This window comes from Papio anubis, chromosome 11 (assembly GCF_008728515.1).
Source record: "Papio anubis isolate 15944 chromosome 11, Panubis1.0, whole genome shotgun sequence".
In the NCBI taxonomy this organism is placed as follows: Eukaryota; Metazoa; Chordata; class Mammalia; order Primates; family Cercopithecidae; genus Papio; species Papio anubis.
In genome coordinates this window covers 107,558,409-107,573,520 of record NC_044986.1, presented here as the reverse complement: position 1 = coordinate 107,573,520, position 15,112 = coordinate 107,558,409, and the positions used below count along the sequence as shown (strand labels likewise).

General features: G+C 42.9%; 1 protein-coding gene across 13 annotated transcripts in view; it reads left to right on the top strand.

The window, feature by feature from the left end:
- The window catches only part of CACNB2 (calcium voltage-gated channel auxiliary subunit beta 2), a 401,610-nt gene that overhangs the window by 335,934 nt on the left and 50,564 nt on the right, over positions 1–15,112 (top strand). The window lies entirely within an intron of this gene.

Sequence of the window (15,112 nt, the reverse complement as noted above, 5' to 3'; positions counted from 1 at the left end):
CACATAGAAAATGGGCCTTCTGAAAACATATAATTATAGTTTTGGGTAGGAAGAAGCTGTCATGGTGGCAAAGGGGAACATTGCAAATCTGAACATGACCGCAGCTGGCGAGATTATAATGTATTAGAATTGAAAGGCACCCTGCAGACCTGCTGTTTAACATACAAGGAAGCCTAGGGCTGGAGGGGCAGGGGGACTCTCAGTGACAGTGGACTCTGGCTCCACGGTCACCTTCTGGTAGCAAGCAAGACCTGTCTCTGTGACAGGTCTCAACCAATGGAGAAGCTTATTTTGCCAACATTAAGGGCATGCCTAGGCTCAGGCTCCTAAACTAAGACAGGTGCACCAAGCCAGGTGCTCAGGCTCCAAAACTAAGGTGCCATTATGCAATCAGCATGGATTGTTAGACTGTACAAAGGTGGAAATGCCAACTCCCCAACTGTTTTCCTGGGGGTTGTGTTCCCATGTATGCACTTTCTCCTTACTAACAGCTCACGGCTCCTGACCTGGGTGGGTGACCTTATAGCTGTGAAGCATGTCTACCTTGCCTTGAGAAAGATCCAACTCAGTGTTGGCTTCCTTAACCCCATGCCACTCAATGTTGGGGCACCGAAAAGAAAACTGTTTCCTCTCTGCTCTCCCAGTACTCTCAATTCTTCCAACAACAGATGTGGGTTGTTTTTTTCCCCCAACAGCAAGCAATTCTCCAGTTCTCTGCAGACACCAATGCCATGTCCTGCAATTCAATTCTGACATTATCTATCTGGAGTTAGTGCAGACCCAACAGGTTGGAGGCTCAGTCCCATAAGACTGTCCCCATTTCAGATGCCAGTCGCACAAGTAATGAGTCTCCAGGTTATCCTCAACTTCTGTCCAACTTGGCTACAGATCAGAGATTCCCAAGGCCCCCTACTCAGGTTCTATAATTTGGTAGAAGAGCTCATAAAACTCAAGAGAACAGCTGACTTACTAGATGACTAGTTTATTATAAGAGAATACAACTCAGGAACAGCCAGAGGGGAGACGGTTGGGAGAGGGTGCAGAACATCCATGCCCTATCCAGATGCGCCAGCCACCCTTCCAGCATGGCCCTGGGGTCACACACCTGGAAGCTCTCAGATCTCCATCCTTTTGGGGTTTTATGGAAGCTTTGTTACTTAGGCACAATTGACTAAATCATTGGCCACTGGTGATTAAGTCAATCTCCAACCCTTTTCCTGTCTCTAGAGGTCAGGGTGTTGGCACAGAAACTTCAAACCCTGTAATATTAGGGTTGGTTCCTCTGGCACCCAGGCCCCCTCACAAGGCTCTCCAGGAGACCCCAGCCACCAGTCATTCATTAGCATGCCAAAAGACACTTAACACTTTGGAAAGTATAAGAGTTTTAGGAGCTGCATTCCAGTAAACAGGTGTGCAGACCAAATAAGCATTTCTTATTGTATCACAGTATCACAGGTGATGCTCACCGTTGGACCACATTCCAAGAGTATGGCTCCACTTATTGATCTTTGAATGAAGGGGTACCTTATTGATCCTCTCTCTGACCTTACCCCAAATAACAAGTCATACTACTACTAAACTGGCAGAACTCAAGATTGGTTAGGAAAGACCCTCTGAAACTTTGTATAATGATGATTACCTTGTTTTGAGTGTGTGCCCTGTGCCAAGCACTGTGCTGACAGCTTTGTGTGTTCAGACTCACTTCACAGTTACAAAACCCTCTTTAATATGTGGGAACTGGGCTTGAAATGGTTTAGGTACACTGGCCAGAAAGGGATCCTGTTCATTATAAGGCAGGAGAATAGGGTCTGGAGGCAGGGAACCTAAGGCTGATTCACTCTGACTTCCTAAAACTAAATCAAAAGGAAAACCCCAACTTTCCATGCTCAAATAACAAAAGGACCAAATAACAAAAGGATGCTGTGTTACCAGAAAGGGATCCCAAGACAGACCCTGAGAGTGGGTTTTTGGACCTTGTGCAAGAAGGAATTCAGGGCAAGGCCATAGAGTAAGGTGAAAGCAAATTTGTTAGAGAAGTAAAAAAAAAAAAGAAGAAGAAGAAGAAGAATGGCTACTCCATAGGCAGAGCAGCAACATGGGCTGCTTGACTGAATATACTTATAGTTATTTCTTGATTATATACTAAACAAGTGGTGGATTATTCATGAGTTTTCCAGGAAAGGTGTAGGCAGTTCCTGAAACTGAGGGTTCCTCCCCCTTTTACACTATATAGGGTAACTTCCTGACATTACCATGGCATCTGTAAACTGTCCTGGCACTGGTAGGAGTGTCTTTTAGCATGTTAATGCATTGTAATTAGTTTATAATTGTTACAGTGGAGAGTGTCCAGGTTCTTGATGTCTTGAACAAAGAATTGGACAAAACGTACAAAGCGAGGAAATAGTGAAGCAACAAAAGCAGAGATTTATTGAAAACAAAGTACATTCTACAGGGTGAGAGCAGCCAAAGCAAGCAGCTCAAAAGCCCAGTTACAGAATTTTCTGGGGTTTACGTACCCTGTAGAGGTTTCCTGTTGTTTACCTGGTGTAAGCCCTATGTAAATGAAGTAGCGGCTCTCGATCAGTCTGATTGGTTGTGGGAAGAGACTAATCAGAGGCTGAAGCGAAGTTACAAAGTTACACCCTATGCAAACATCTGGTTGGTTGCAGAAAGTGACCAATCAGAGGCTGAAGTGAAGTTGTAAAGTTATATACTGTTTTGCAAATGAAAGTTTGGCCCCAGACCAGCCTGATTGGTTGCAGGAGGGTCCTAAACAGAGGTACTTTCAATTTCAGTGGCACAGCCCGGTGGCTCATGCCTGTAATCTCAGCCCTTAGGGAGGCTGAGGCAGTCCAATCACTTGAGGTCAGGAGTTCAAGACCAGCCTGGCCAATATGGTGAAACCCCATCTCTACCAAAAATATTTATTTAAAAAACAAGCCATGTGTAGTGGCACACACCTGTAATCCCCAGCTACTCAGGAGGCTGAGACAGGAGAATCGTTTGAACCTGGGAGGCAGAGGTAGCAGTGAGCCAAGATTGTGCCACTGCACTCCAGTCTGGGTGACAGAGTGAGACTCCGTCTCAAAAAAAATCTCATCTGCCACACAGAAAAAGGAGAGGGAGGGTATTGCAAAGGGCGTAGCCTTTGGTCCTTTTGTTATTTGAGCATGGAAAGTTGGGGTTTTCCTTTTGATTTAGTTTTAGGAAGTCAGAGTGAATCAGCCTTAGGTTCTCTGCCTCCAGACCTTATTCTCCTGCCTCATAATGAACAGGGAAGATGACCAGAGGTCACTTTCATCACAATCTTGATTTTGGTGGGATTTGACCGGCTTCTTTACTGCATCTTGTTTTATCAGCAAGGTCTTTGAGACCTGTATCTTGTGCTGACCTTCCGTGAAGAAGAATGCCTAACCTCTTGGGAATGCAGCCCAGTAGGTCTCAGCCTTATTTTATCCAGCCCCTGTTCCTTGTTCAAGATGGAGTCGCTATTGTTTGAATGTCTCCGACAGCTGGACTCATCCAAGGCCTGTTGAGTAATGCCATGACTGTGTAAACCCAGAAGTCTCTGTGACAGGTCTCAATCAATTTAGAAGCTCACTTTGCCAAGATTAAGGATATGCCCAGGAGAAAAGAACATGGAATCACAGAAACAGTCTGTGTTCTGGGCCTTTCTCCAAAGGCGAATTTGAGGGCTTCAGCATTTAAAGGGGAAGAGTGGGGCTGCAGGAGGAAGATGGAGGGTGTGGTAATTCACATATTGCAGAAGAAAAGGGGCAGGTAGGGGAAGAGTCAATTATATATTCCCCCAGCTCTCAGTAAATTGGCACTTTACAAAGATAAGGTGGACATAGAGTAGGAAATATTTAACCTTTTAGTTGTAATTGTCTGCTTAGGAACAAAAGGGAAGGCAACTTCTTGCATGGCTCAGCTTTCAGCTTCATTTTTTTTTCTTTTGGTAGAGTGAATTGGAGTTCGTTTGTTTGTTTGAAACGGAGTTTCACTCTTGTTGCCCAGGCTGGAGCGCAATGGCGCCATCTCGGCTCACTGCCAAGTGCCTCCTGGGTTCAAGCGATTCTCCTGCCTCAGCCTCCCAGGTAGCTGGGATTACAGGCAGTGGCCACCACGCCTGGCTAATTTTTGTATTTTTAGTAGAGATGGGGTTTCACCATGTTGGCTAGGCTGGTCTTGAACTCCTAACCTCAAGTGATCTGCCCGCCTTGGCCTTCCAAAGTGCTAGGATTACAGGCATGAGCCACTGCACCTGTCCGGATTTTTTATTTTCCTTTTACAACTGCATCCTCTTCTACTTTCCCCCAGAACATTCTGGAAAACTACTGGAGTAGAACCGTGACTTCTATTTGACCACAGCTCACAATTCTTACATGTTTTGTGATTTTCATTTTCCCTTAAGAATTGTCTCCAATTGTGACATTCTTCAGAACTTGATAAATATATCTGAAGTGTATATGGTGAAAAATATGTAGAATGGTGGTGTCACCACTTGATACTGAGTGTGAAATGCATGAGTAGTGAACTTCTGAAGCTGTTGCTGTAAGGGTCAAGGGAAACTTCCCCTTCACCCTGTGAAAATTTGCAGAAAAAGCAACTCACTAAAGACAGGTTAATTGGAGAAAAGGCACACAAATGTATTTAACGTGCACATGGGGAGAATCTCAGATTACTTGTTCCCTAACAAGAGTTCAGAAGCTTATACAGCATCGTGGCCAAACAAATTATGGGAGCAGGGAGAAGAGGAATTCCATTGAGGGGATTACTAGGGAGAATGAATAGATCCAGGAACAGAGATAAATTTGTAAATAGTTTCTTGACAGTTCAGGTTTGGTTGCATTCTTAGTCTTAACAGGGAGGGGAAGCAAAAACCATTGGTCTCTTTGGTGCCTCTGGGTCCTGGGCAGATACAGCCTTTGCTGTGAGAGGGATGTGGGGGACCTTGAGGCGGCTTCTTCATTTCAACAGGCCAACTACTCAGGAGGCTGAGTCGGGAGGATTGCTCTAAGCCCAGCAGTTCAAGGTTGCGGTGAGCTATGATCCTACCATTGCACTCGAGTCTGGGTGACAGAGTGAGACCCGGTCTCTAATAAATTTTTAAAAAAGAAGAAATCGCTTCAAATTTTGACAGAGTTTGATTCTTTCATCAAAATAATATATATTTTATGTAATAAGGATCCTTTATAATATATATATCTGTGTGTGTATATATGTTATCTGTATACATATATCTGTATTATATAATATATATATATCTGTGTGTATATGTATATATCTTTTTATATGTCTATCCTTCCTGACACCCATTCCCTGAATTCTTTTCTGCCAAGATAAATGCAAAGAGCCACAGAATCTGTGATCTTATCTCTTAACAGATCTGTGCTGAGAAATTACTGTAGGTATACCTGGAGTCCTTAATAAAAATTCTAGTTAGATGACTTTTGAGAACCATAAAAAAAACTTAAGAAAACTCCTAGGATCTCTAGTAGGGACTAACTTTCTCTTCACAAATCTTGACAAATTGTTGAGATTGTCTGCTCAGATAGTACATGACATGGTTTGGCTCTGTGTCCCCACCCAAATCTTACATTGAATTGTAATCCCCACATATCAGGGGAGGGGCCTGGTGGGAGGTGATTGGATCATGGGAGTGGATTTCCCCCTTTCTGTTCTCATGATAGTGAGGTTCTCATGAGATCTGATGGTTTAAAAGTGCGTGTCTGTCTCTGTCTCTTGCTCTCTCTCACTCTCCCTCTCTTGCACTGCTGTGGTAAGACATGCTTGCTTCTCCTTTGGTCATGATTGTAAGTTTCCTGAGGTCTCCTGTTAAGCCTGAGGAACTGAATCAATTAAACCTCTTTTCTTCATAAATTACCCAGTCTTAGGTAGTTTTTTATAGCAGTGTGAGAACAGACTAATGCAGTATATGAGGTACACAAGGAAGGCAACTCATTATTTTTAGAGTCAAGCAGTGTTTTTAATTTAAAAATGTTATCTCCCAGGTTGATCATAAGCTGTATTCATTCAGCTTGGCTTTGAATGACTCTGGGTTGTTTCCTAAAACTAACCTGTCCTCAAAGGAAAGTGAGTTATGAATATTAGGGGTATTCAAAATTTTATGACTTTGGTTCTGATGATACTTTCAAAAAGTGAGTTTTAAATAATTTTCAAATGACAGAAGCAACCCTCAAATATATATTCATTTTTTTCCAAGTATTTTTTGAAGGGGTTCACGTTCACTTGGATAAGTTTGTATATGCTTGACTTTTTAAAATTACTCATTGTTTTAGGATCACAATTCATTTTTAATTTTTTTTAAATATTGAAGATGTGGGATTTGTTTTTTTCTCTTTTGGTTGTCAGCCTGGTTACTAACAGGCTGATTCTCCTTGAGCATCCAGAGTAGACAAGCCTGTTGGTTTAAATTATCTGTGGTAAGTACCATCAAACACAGTGCGTCTCCTTTGTAAAACTTAAGGTCAATGAATGATATTGTTACTAGTCCAACGAGTTTCTCTCTTGCCTCACAGAGCGAAATCTGTCTTGTTGAGTTCTGTGTTCCCATTGCCAAAAAAATAACCATGAGCATAAGAGGCACTTACTTAAGCACTTAATGAATTACAAAGGAAATGATTTGATTACAGAACTAAATCTACCAAGTGTAGCTAGTTCAGTTACAGAAAACAGAATCCAGAACTCTTATGTTTCCAGTGCATCATTTTGACTCTTACCGCTTAGGAACTATGGTTAGGGCTAAGAGAAAATAGATGAATTTATCCCCTGCTGGTGGGCATGAAAATTAGCACATCTCCCTGGAGGAAAACTTGGTAATATGTATCAAATCTTTTCAGACATAAACGCTTTTTCTAACCACATCGGAAGCTTATAGAAACATCTTTTGGTCAATAATTTGTCTAAAGAAATAAGGATAAAATGTTTTAGATATGTTTTTAATATCAAAAGAAATGTCTAATAACAGTGTAGACCCCTCTTTGGCACCCCTTGAGGTCCTCTCAGCCTCACCTATCTGTTCTACCCCTCTCTGTGGCAATTCCTCTGCGTCAGGACAACAGGTCTTCCTTGTTGGCCACAGGTGGTGTGCTGTAAGGCTGTGCTCATCATGCTTGTGTACATAAAGCACTGGGCAGACACACCCAGTGCAGAAAATCTTTACCAAGGAGTGAACAAAACTGATAAATTACATCCTCCCTTTTTAAATTTATATATATATATATATATATATATTTTTTTTTTTTTTTTTTTCTTTTTTTTAAAAGACAGAATCTTTCTCTGTCTCCCAGGCTGGAATGCAGTGGCATGATCTCGGCTCACTGCAACCTCCGCCTCCTGGCTTCAAGTGATTCTTTCGCCTTAGCCTCCTGAGTAGCTGGGACTACAGGTGTGCACCACCACGCCCAGCTAATTTTTGTATTTTTAGTAGAGACAGGGTTTTACCATGTTGGCCAGGCTGGTCTCAAACTCCTGATCTCAAGTGATATGCCTGCCTTGGCATCCCAAAATGCTGGGATTACAGACGTGAGCCACCGTACCTGGCCCATCCTCCCTTTAACAGAGTGTCTTGAGATGTGTCTTATGGCTTCTCAGAAGATAGTGTAGAAGGATTGAGCCATCAGTCAGTCACACCTAGTGGCAGCCAAGTCTATTACAGTCCCTCAGATGGTCTCTTCCTCTCCTTCCCTTATTCCTTCTCTGACCCCTCACTTCTTTTCCCTGAGATTGTACTCTTAATATAAGCTCAGTGCCTCAGTATCTGCTATCTGGAGAGCTAAGAAGTTGTCTTATTGATTAAGTAAGCTATAGTATGTTTTGAGTGGCTACAGATATGGACAACCATTATAATTGACATGAAAAGGCAATAAATGAAATAAGCTGGTCACAATTTTTTTTCTGAGATAGAGTTTTGTTGTGTTGCCCAGGCTGGAGGGCTAGAGTGCAATGGTGTGACCTCGGCTCACTGCAACCTCTGCCTCCTGGGTTCAGGCAATTCTCTTGCCTCAGCCTCCTGAGTAGCTGGGATTACAGGTACCTGCCACCATGCCCTACTAATTTTGGGGGGTTTTTTTTTAGTACAGATGGGGTTTCATCATGTTGCCCAAGCTGATCTCAAACTCATGGCCTCAAGTAATCCATCTCGGCTTCCCAAAGTGTTGGGATTACAGGCGTGAGCCACCACACCTTGTCTCTTATCAGTTTTTACAGCGACTAACTGAAGTATGTTTAAGCACCAGGCCTTCTACATAGTAAGCACAATAGAGTGGCAAATTAAGGAAATTATTAATTATTACAGTCTAATAGTGTCTGAAAAAAACAAGTCTGTTTATCAAGCTGAATCACATCTGTATACTGCCACAGGTATACCCCAGGGAAGTTTAGATTTGTACCGAAGAACCAACTGCTGCTTCTGAGATGTCAACTGACAGAGGGACCTGCAGAAATTAGAGTATCTCCTGGCTAGACTGAAGATGCCTTGAGCAGATATTTGGGGTTTTTTTTTTTGTTTTTTCTTCAGGGTGGGGGGGAATGGAGTCTCGCTCTGTTGCCCAGTCTGGAGTGCAGTGGCATGATCTCGGCTCACTGCAACCTCCACCTCCCGGCGTCAAGCGATTCTCCTGCCTCAGCCTCCCAAGTAGCTGGGATTACTGGTGCCTGCCACCATGCCCGGCCATTTTTTTGTATTTTTAGTAGACACAGGGTTTCACCATGTTGGTCAGGCTGGTCTTGAACTCCTTACCTCAAGTGATCCGCCCGCCTCGGCCTCCCAAAGTGCTGGGATTACAGGCATGAGCCACGACGCCGGGTCTGGGGTGTCTTTAGTAAAGACCTTTAGAGTTACTACAAGTTATTCTCAGAGTTTATTTGTAGATGTTCCAATGATAACTTTGCCTCTAAAAGTGCACCCCAGTCATAGTGGAGCATCTGTCATTTTAGAAAAGTTTTCATATATTCAGCTCATCTGTGCCTTCCTCCGGTGTCTCCTCTTTGGACCTTGTTTCTCTCCCTTCAAACAGAGCAACAACTGATCACAAAGCTTTCCTTCAGAAAGTCTCTCAACACTGAAGTAAGGGCAGCAGCAAAGGTTTTAAGAGTTTCTAGAGAGTGAGCGATCATATGGGGTTTCATGTTCAGAACTCACCACCCACAACTCTCTCTGCACTAATCTAATCCCTGCCAAAACTTTTGGTTTGGGTCATGGAGATGCTCAGCTCAATCACATTAGTTTAAAAAATACCAAAACAGGCTGGGCACAGTGGCTCATGCCTGTAATCCCAGCACTTTGGGAGGCCGAGGCCGGTGGATCATCTGAGGTCAGGAGTTCAAGACCAGCCTGGCCAACATGGTGAAGCCCCGTTTCTACTAAAAGTACAAAAATTAGCTGGGCATGGTGGCGGGTTCCTATAATCCCAGCTAGTTGGGAGGCTGAGGCAGGAGAATTGCTTGAACCCGGGAGGCAGAGGTTGCAGTTGCAGTGAGCCAAGATCACTCCACTGCACTCCAGCCTGGGCAACAAGAGTGAAACTCTGTCTCAGAAAAAAGAAAAGAAAATGAAAACATGAGTGTAAAATAAATAGTGAAATAAACATGCTGAAATTTGTCTAACTTCTGATCACTAGACCTCTGGGAACTTAGCTAAAACCACAGCTGTTGTAGTGGAGAAGAAAGTGAAGATTACTGAATTAACATAAAATATTATGTGTCTCCCTGTGCTTGTCAGCATGTACTTTGTAAAGACTTTCCTGGTGTTTGTTTAGAATGCTTCCTTGGAAATTCTTTGTAGTGTATAATTTTCTAAATAAGTACAGAATAGACATTTTATAACAATTTAAATGCCAGCATCAGTTTAAAAGGGATACCACTGTTGGAGTCTCTTAACTCTTTCATTACTGTCCTTGCCACAGAATACAACTACTGAGTGGAACCGTGGTGGCAAAAAGTTAAAACAACTCAGTGTTCAGGGTACTGTGAATATTCGCTGGGTCACATTTCTTGGGCTGAGACTCTTCAAAAAATGATGTCGCTGGTGTCTAGCAAGATAGCCTTATATCAGGCTGCTTTTTATTTTGTTTTTGAAATGTTGTACTTTAAGAAAAACAAGGCCAGGCACAGTGGCTCACACTTGTAATCCCAGCACTTTGGAAGGCCAAGGTGGGCAGATCACTTGAGGTCAGGAGTTCAAGACCAGCCTAGCCAACATGGTGAAACCCCATCTCTACTAAAAATACAAAAATTAGCCGAGTGTGGTGGCAGATGCCTATAGTCCCAGCTACTTGGGAGGCTCAGGCAGGAGAATCACTTGAACCCGGGAGGCAGAGGTTGCAGTGACCTGAGATCATGCCACTGTACTCCAGCCTGGGTGACAGAGCCAGACTCCATCTCAGAAAAAAGGAAAAAAAAAAAATAGATACAGTATTAGGGAAAACCAACTAAGAAATGGGAGCCAACCAAGGGAAGAAGAGAGTGAGCAAATTAGTTTGAACACAGACACCTGAGAATCTAAACTTTTCAATCACTGTAGCTAAAGTTCTTTGGCCTGGTGTAGACACAAGCTCCCTCACTGGGGTCTCAGGAGACTTAAGGATTGAAGCCCTGTCTCTTGTGCCACTCTATCCTTTCAACTGCGCAATGCTGGATTTTAAACAGGTGCAAAGTAAAATGTTTGTTGTATTTACCCCTTTGCTTAATTCTTAATCATTTTAAATTTAATAAATGTGTATGTACACTTGCACTTACATATATACATGCTGATCATATAAAACAAAGTCCTGGCTGGGCACGATGGCTCACACCTGTAGTCTGAGCACTTTGGGAGGCTGAGGCAGGCAGATTGCTTGAGTCCAGGAGTTGGAGACCAGCCTGGACAACATAGTGAAACCCTGTCTCTACAAAAAATACAAAAAGTAGCCAGATACCATAGTGCATACCTGTAATCCCAGCTACTTGGGAGGATCATTTGAGCATGGAATGCAGAGGTTGCAATAAGCCAAGATCACACCATTGCATTCTGGCCTGGGTGACAGAGTGAGACTCTGTCTTAAAAAAATATATGTATATTTGTTTCAAAATATATTGTAGGAATTTTTTCCCATATATAAAGAATAAAATGAAGTTGAAAAATTTCCTTCTATAATGGAAGGATTTTTTATTATTGAGAGTTAGCATGATGATACTGAGAAGTTATAATCAGATAAAGATAACTGGAAAGTAAGATATCAGTAAGTGCTTAATAAAGCAGATGGCTATGACCTGGTTGCTTTAAGTACAGTCAGTATCTCTTCAGTTCCTGGGTGCTTCCTATATAAGAGTGGATAGCTATACTCCCACCTGAGGCATTTAATATAATAAAAGAGTAGAACAAGTTTTATAAGAAGTTATTGTACACAACAAGAAAGTGGATAAAAAATCGGATTCGATCTTCTTGACCTGTCTTCTCTATAGTCTCTGTCTCTCTCTCTTTTTTTTTTTTTCTGAGATGGAGCCTCACTGTGTCACCCAGGCTGGAGTGCAGTGGCACGATCTTGGCTCACTGCAACCTCTGCCTCCTGGGCTCAAGTGATTCTCCCAACTTAGCCTCCCAAGTAGCTGGGATTACAGGTGCCTGCCACCATGCTTGGCTAACTTTTGTATTTTTAGTAGACCTGGTTCCTAGGTCTACTAAAGAAGGTTTTCACCATGTTGGCCAGGCTGGTCTTGAACTCCTGATCTCAAGTTATCTGCCCACCTCGGCCTCCCAAAATGCTGGGATTACAGGTGTGAGTCACCGTGCCTGGCCTCTGTAGTCTCTTACAATAGGGATCTGGGTCATTTTTTAAAATTTTCTCTAAAAAGAGCAAATTGAAAGTAGTTAATATTTAAGACAAATCCATTATAGACATTAAAACAAACTATGAATTTTCCTTTTATGTTATTAGTGATTGACAGTTTCAGGATGAAAATTGAAAATTTAGCATAGTAAAATTCACCTTCGTATTAGGAAATGAAATCAATGCATAAAAATCTAAGTAATTATATTAATCATGATCAGAAGTTTATTTCTATCCTTGAGTGAATTTCATTTCACTTTTTAATAGTAGGTATTCATTCTACCACTGGCACATTTTTATTAAACTTAAGGTATGCATTGTGTTATAGCATTCAAATTATTAGCTTCACTGTTAACTCATTAGTCATTGTTTAGGAAGAAAGCTAGAACTATAGTGCCATGAAATTATAATGTGTTTATTCTATTTCATAACCAAAGATATTTTTAAGTTAATTATCTCCTCTTGTAATAATTGGTGCTTAGCAGCCTTAGGCCTAGTGATTCCAGAAGGCTATAAGAAAATAAAAGTTGTTCCTGCTCTAAACATTACCCATATCTCTGACAGGAGCCTGTGGGCCTCCACACACCAGGCCTCTGTGGAACAGATAGAGTTTCCTTTGGATGTGAGAAAAAGCAAGTCCTGTGGCCAAAAAGCTGTCCACTAATATCCTTCCAGCCCTGCCAGATTGGTTCTTGCATATGCCCATCTGTTAATGACGGGGTCCAGGCATCTGTCTCTAGGCAGAATAGAGCATATGGCAGTGAGATGAAGGACTTCAAGGCCAGGGGATGGAGGGCATGAGTCAGGACAGAAGCATCTAGAAGATGGGAAGTTTGGGGAGCTTGAATAGACGTTTCTGGGCCCTCCTTTTGGGTCTGTAGGCCAGATAGTAAAGAAGTATTGTTGTCTGGGCTAAATGTCCGAGGTTCGTTGTCTGATGGCAGGGAAATCGAGGACGTGGACATACAAGAAGTGAGTTTAAGAGCGAAGGTTTGATAGGTGAAAGAAAGAGAAAAGAGAATAGCTCTCTCTCTTGGGAAGAGAGAGGGGCTCCTGAGTGCGTCTTCTGGTTTCATGGTGAAATGCACGGGGTTTCATAGTTGAGCTTGAGGAGGCGGTGTCTGCTTTACATAGAGCCCAAGAGATTCTTCGGACCAGGTGTGACATTTGCATAGTGCATGAAGATGCTGGCCATGCCACCCTAATCTTCTATTATGCAGATGGGATCTCAACCTGGCTAGCACCGTGTTGTCTGTTCCTCACTGTACACGTGATTGGCAAACAAAAGGGAAGATGAAGCCACCAGGTTGAACGTGCCTGGCCGCCAGGTAGCCTTTGTCTATTGGCACAGCTGCGGCATTTACCTATGCAAGCTTTTAGCTTGCTCATCTATGCTTGCAGCTTGATTTTTCAGGCTGCTTTTTGTTAGAAAACAAACGATTTGGGGTCTGCGTTTTATTAGAAGGAAGCCTTACCAAGGACTCTCTTACCCTTACTATTTGCCGAAATAATTTATTTCTAGCTCATGTATCAGTAATGGTGCTGGAGTCAGGGTGGGAAGGGAGGTGGTGAAACCAGGTGGTTGGTCTCTTCAGCAGCCTTCTCAAGATGACTGACTTGTGGCCAGGTGTGCTGGCTCACGCCTGTAATCCCATCACTTTGGGATGGTAAATGGAAAGAGTTCCATGTAGCTCTTTACCATTCTGAGATTAAGCCAAAAATGAAGATGTCAACTTAAAACAGGATACATTTGCCGGGCGCGGTGGCTCAAGCCTGTAATCCCAGCACTTTGGGAGGCCGAGACGGGCGGATCACGAGCTCAGGAGATCGAGACCATCCTGGCTAACACGGTGAAACCCCGTCTCTACTAAAAACTACAAAAAACTAGCCGGGCGAGGTGGCGGGCGCCTGTAGTCCCAGCTACTCGGAGGCTGAGGTGGGAGAATGGCGTGAACCCGGGAGGCGGAGCTTGCAGTGAGCTGAGATCCGGCCACTGCACTCCAGCCCGGGCGACAAAGCGAGACTCCGTCTCAAAAAAAAAAACAACAAAACAAAACAACAGGATACATTTGATTAACAAATGGTTTCATGGATAAAAATTCAATGATTCCTTAAGGGATATTCCCTTGGAACTTCAAGTTGGTTTAAACAAAAACAAAAACAAAAACCTCAGCATTTGAGGACTATCAAAGAAAATCAGAATTAAAGAGATATGTATCAGTACATTCCTGCATCGTTACACTGTTATAAAGAAATACCTGAGACTCAGTAATTTATCAAGAAAAGAGGTTCAATTGGCTCACAGTTCTGCAAGCTGTACAGGAATCATGTTGGCATCTGGCTTCTTGGGGAGGCCTCAGGAGACTTACAGTCATCTAGGAAGGTGAAGGGAAAGCAGGCATGTCATACATGGCTGGCGCTGGCAGGAGAGAGAGACAGGCGGGAGGTGTCACACACATTTAGACAACCAGATCTTGTGAGAACTCTTATGAGAATAGCACCAAAGGGGAAAATCCACCCCTATGATCCAATCACCTCCTACCAGGTCCCACTCCCACACTGGGGATTACAATTTGACACGACTTTGGCCAGGGACACAATTTCAAACCCTATCAAGATAGAACACTGTAAACAAAGTGAGTATGGGAAAACCTGGCCGGGCACGGTGGCTCACGCCTGTAATCCCAGTACTTTGGGAAGCTAAGGCAGGCGGATCACCTGAGGTCAAGATCACCTGAGGTTCAAGACCAGCCTGGTCAATGTGGCAAAACCCTGTCTCTACTAAAGATACAAAAATTAGCCGGGTGTGGTGGCATGCACCCGTAGTCCCAACTACTTGGGAGGCTGAGGCAAGAGAATCGCTTGAACTCGGGAGGCAGAGATTGCAGCGAGCCAAGATCGCACCACTTCACTCGTGCCTGAGTAACACAGCAAGACTCCGTCTCAAAAAAAAAAAAAAAAGAAAAGAAAATAAATATGGGAAAACCTTACCATTTGCTAAAGTCCCAGAGAATATGAAAGAATCTGTACCACGGAAAAGCATCTTTAACAGCGAGTCAATTTCTGTCGTGCATGTGGCAGATATTAAACTGTGTTGATGAGTTTGGTTTGAGGACGTTTACAGTGGAAGAGCACACAGGAAATGACTTGTGCTGGGTCTTAATGAGGGGTAAATATGGAGAAATATTTACTTATGTGTAGCATTTATTTTGGTATATAGCAAATGCCTATTAATAAGCACTTTCATAACTCTCTTTATCCATGGGTTCCACATTCATGGA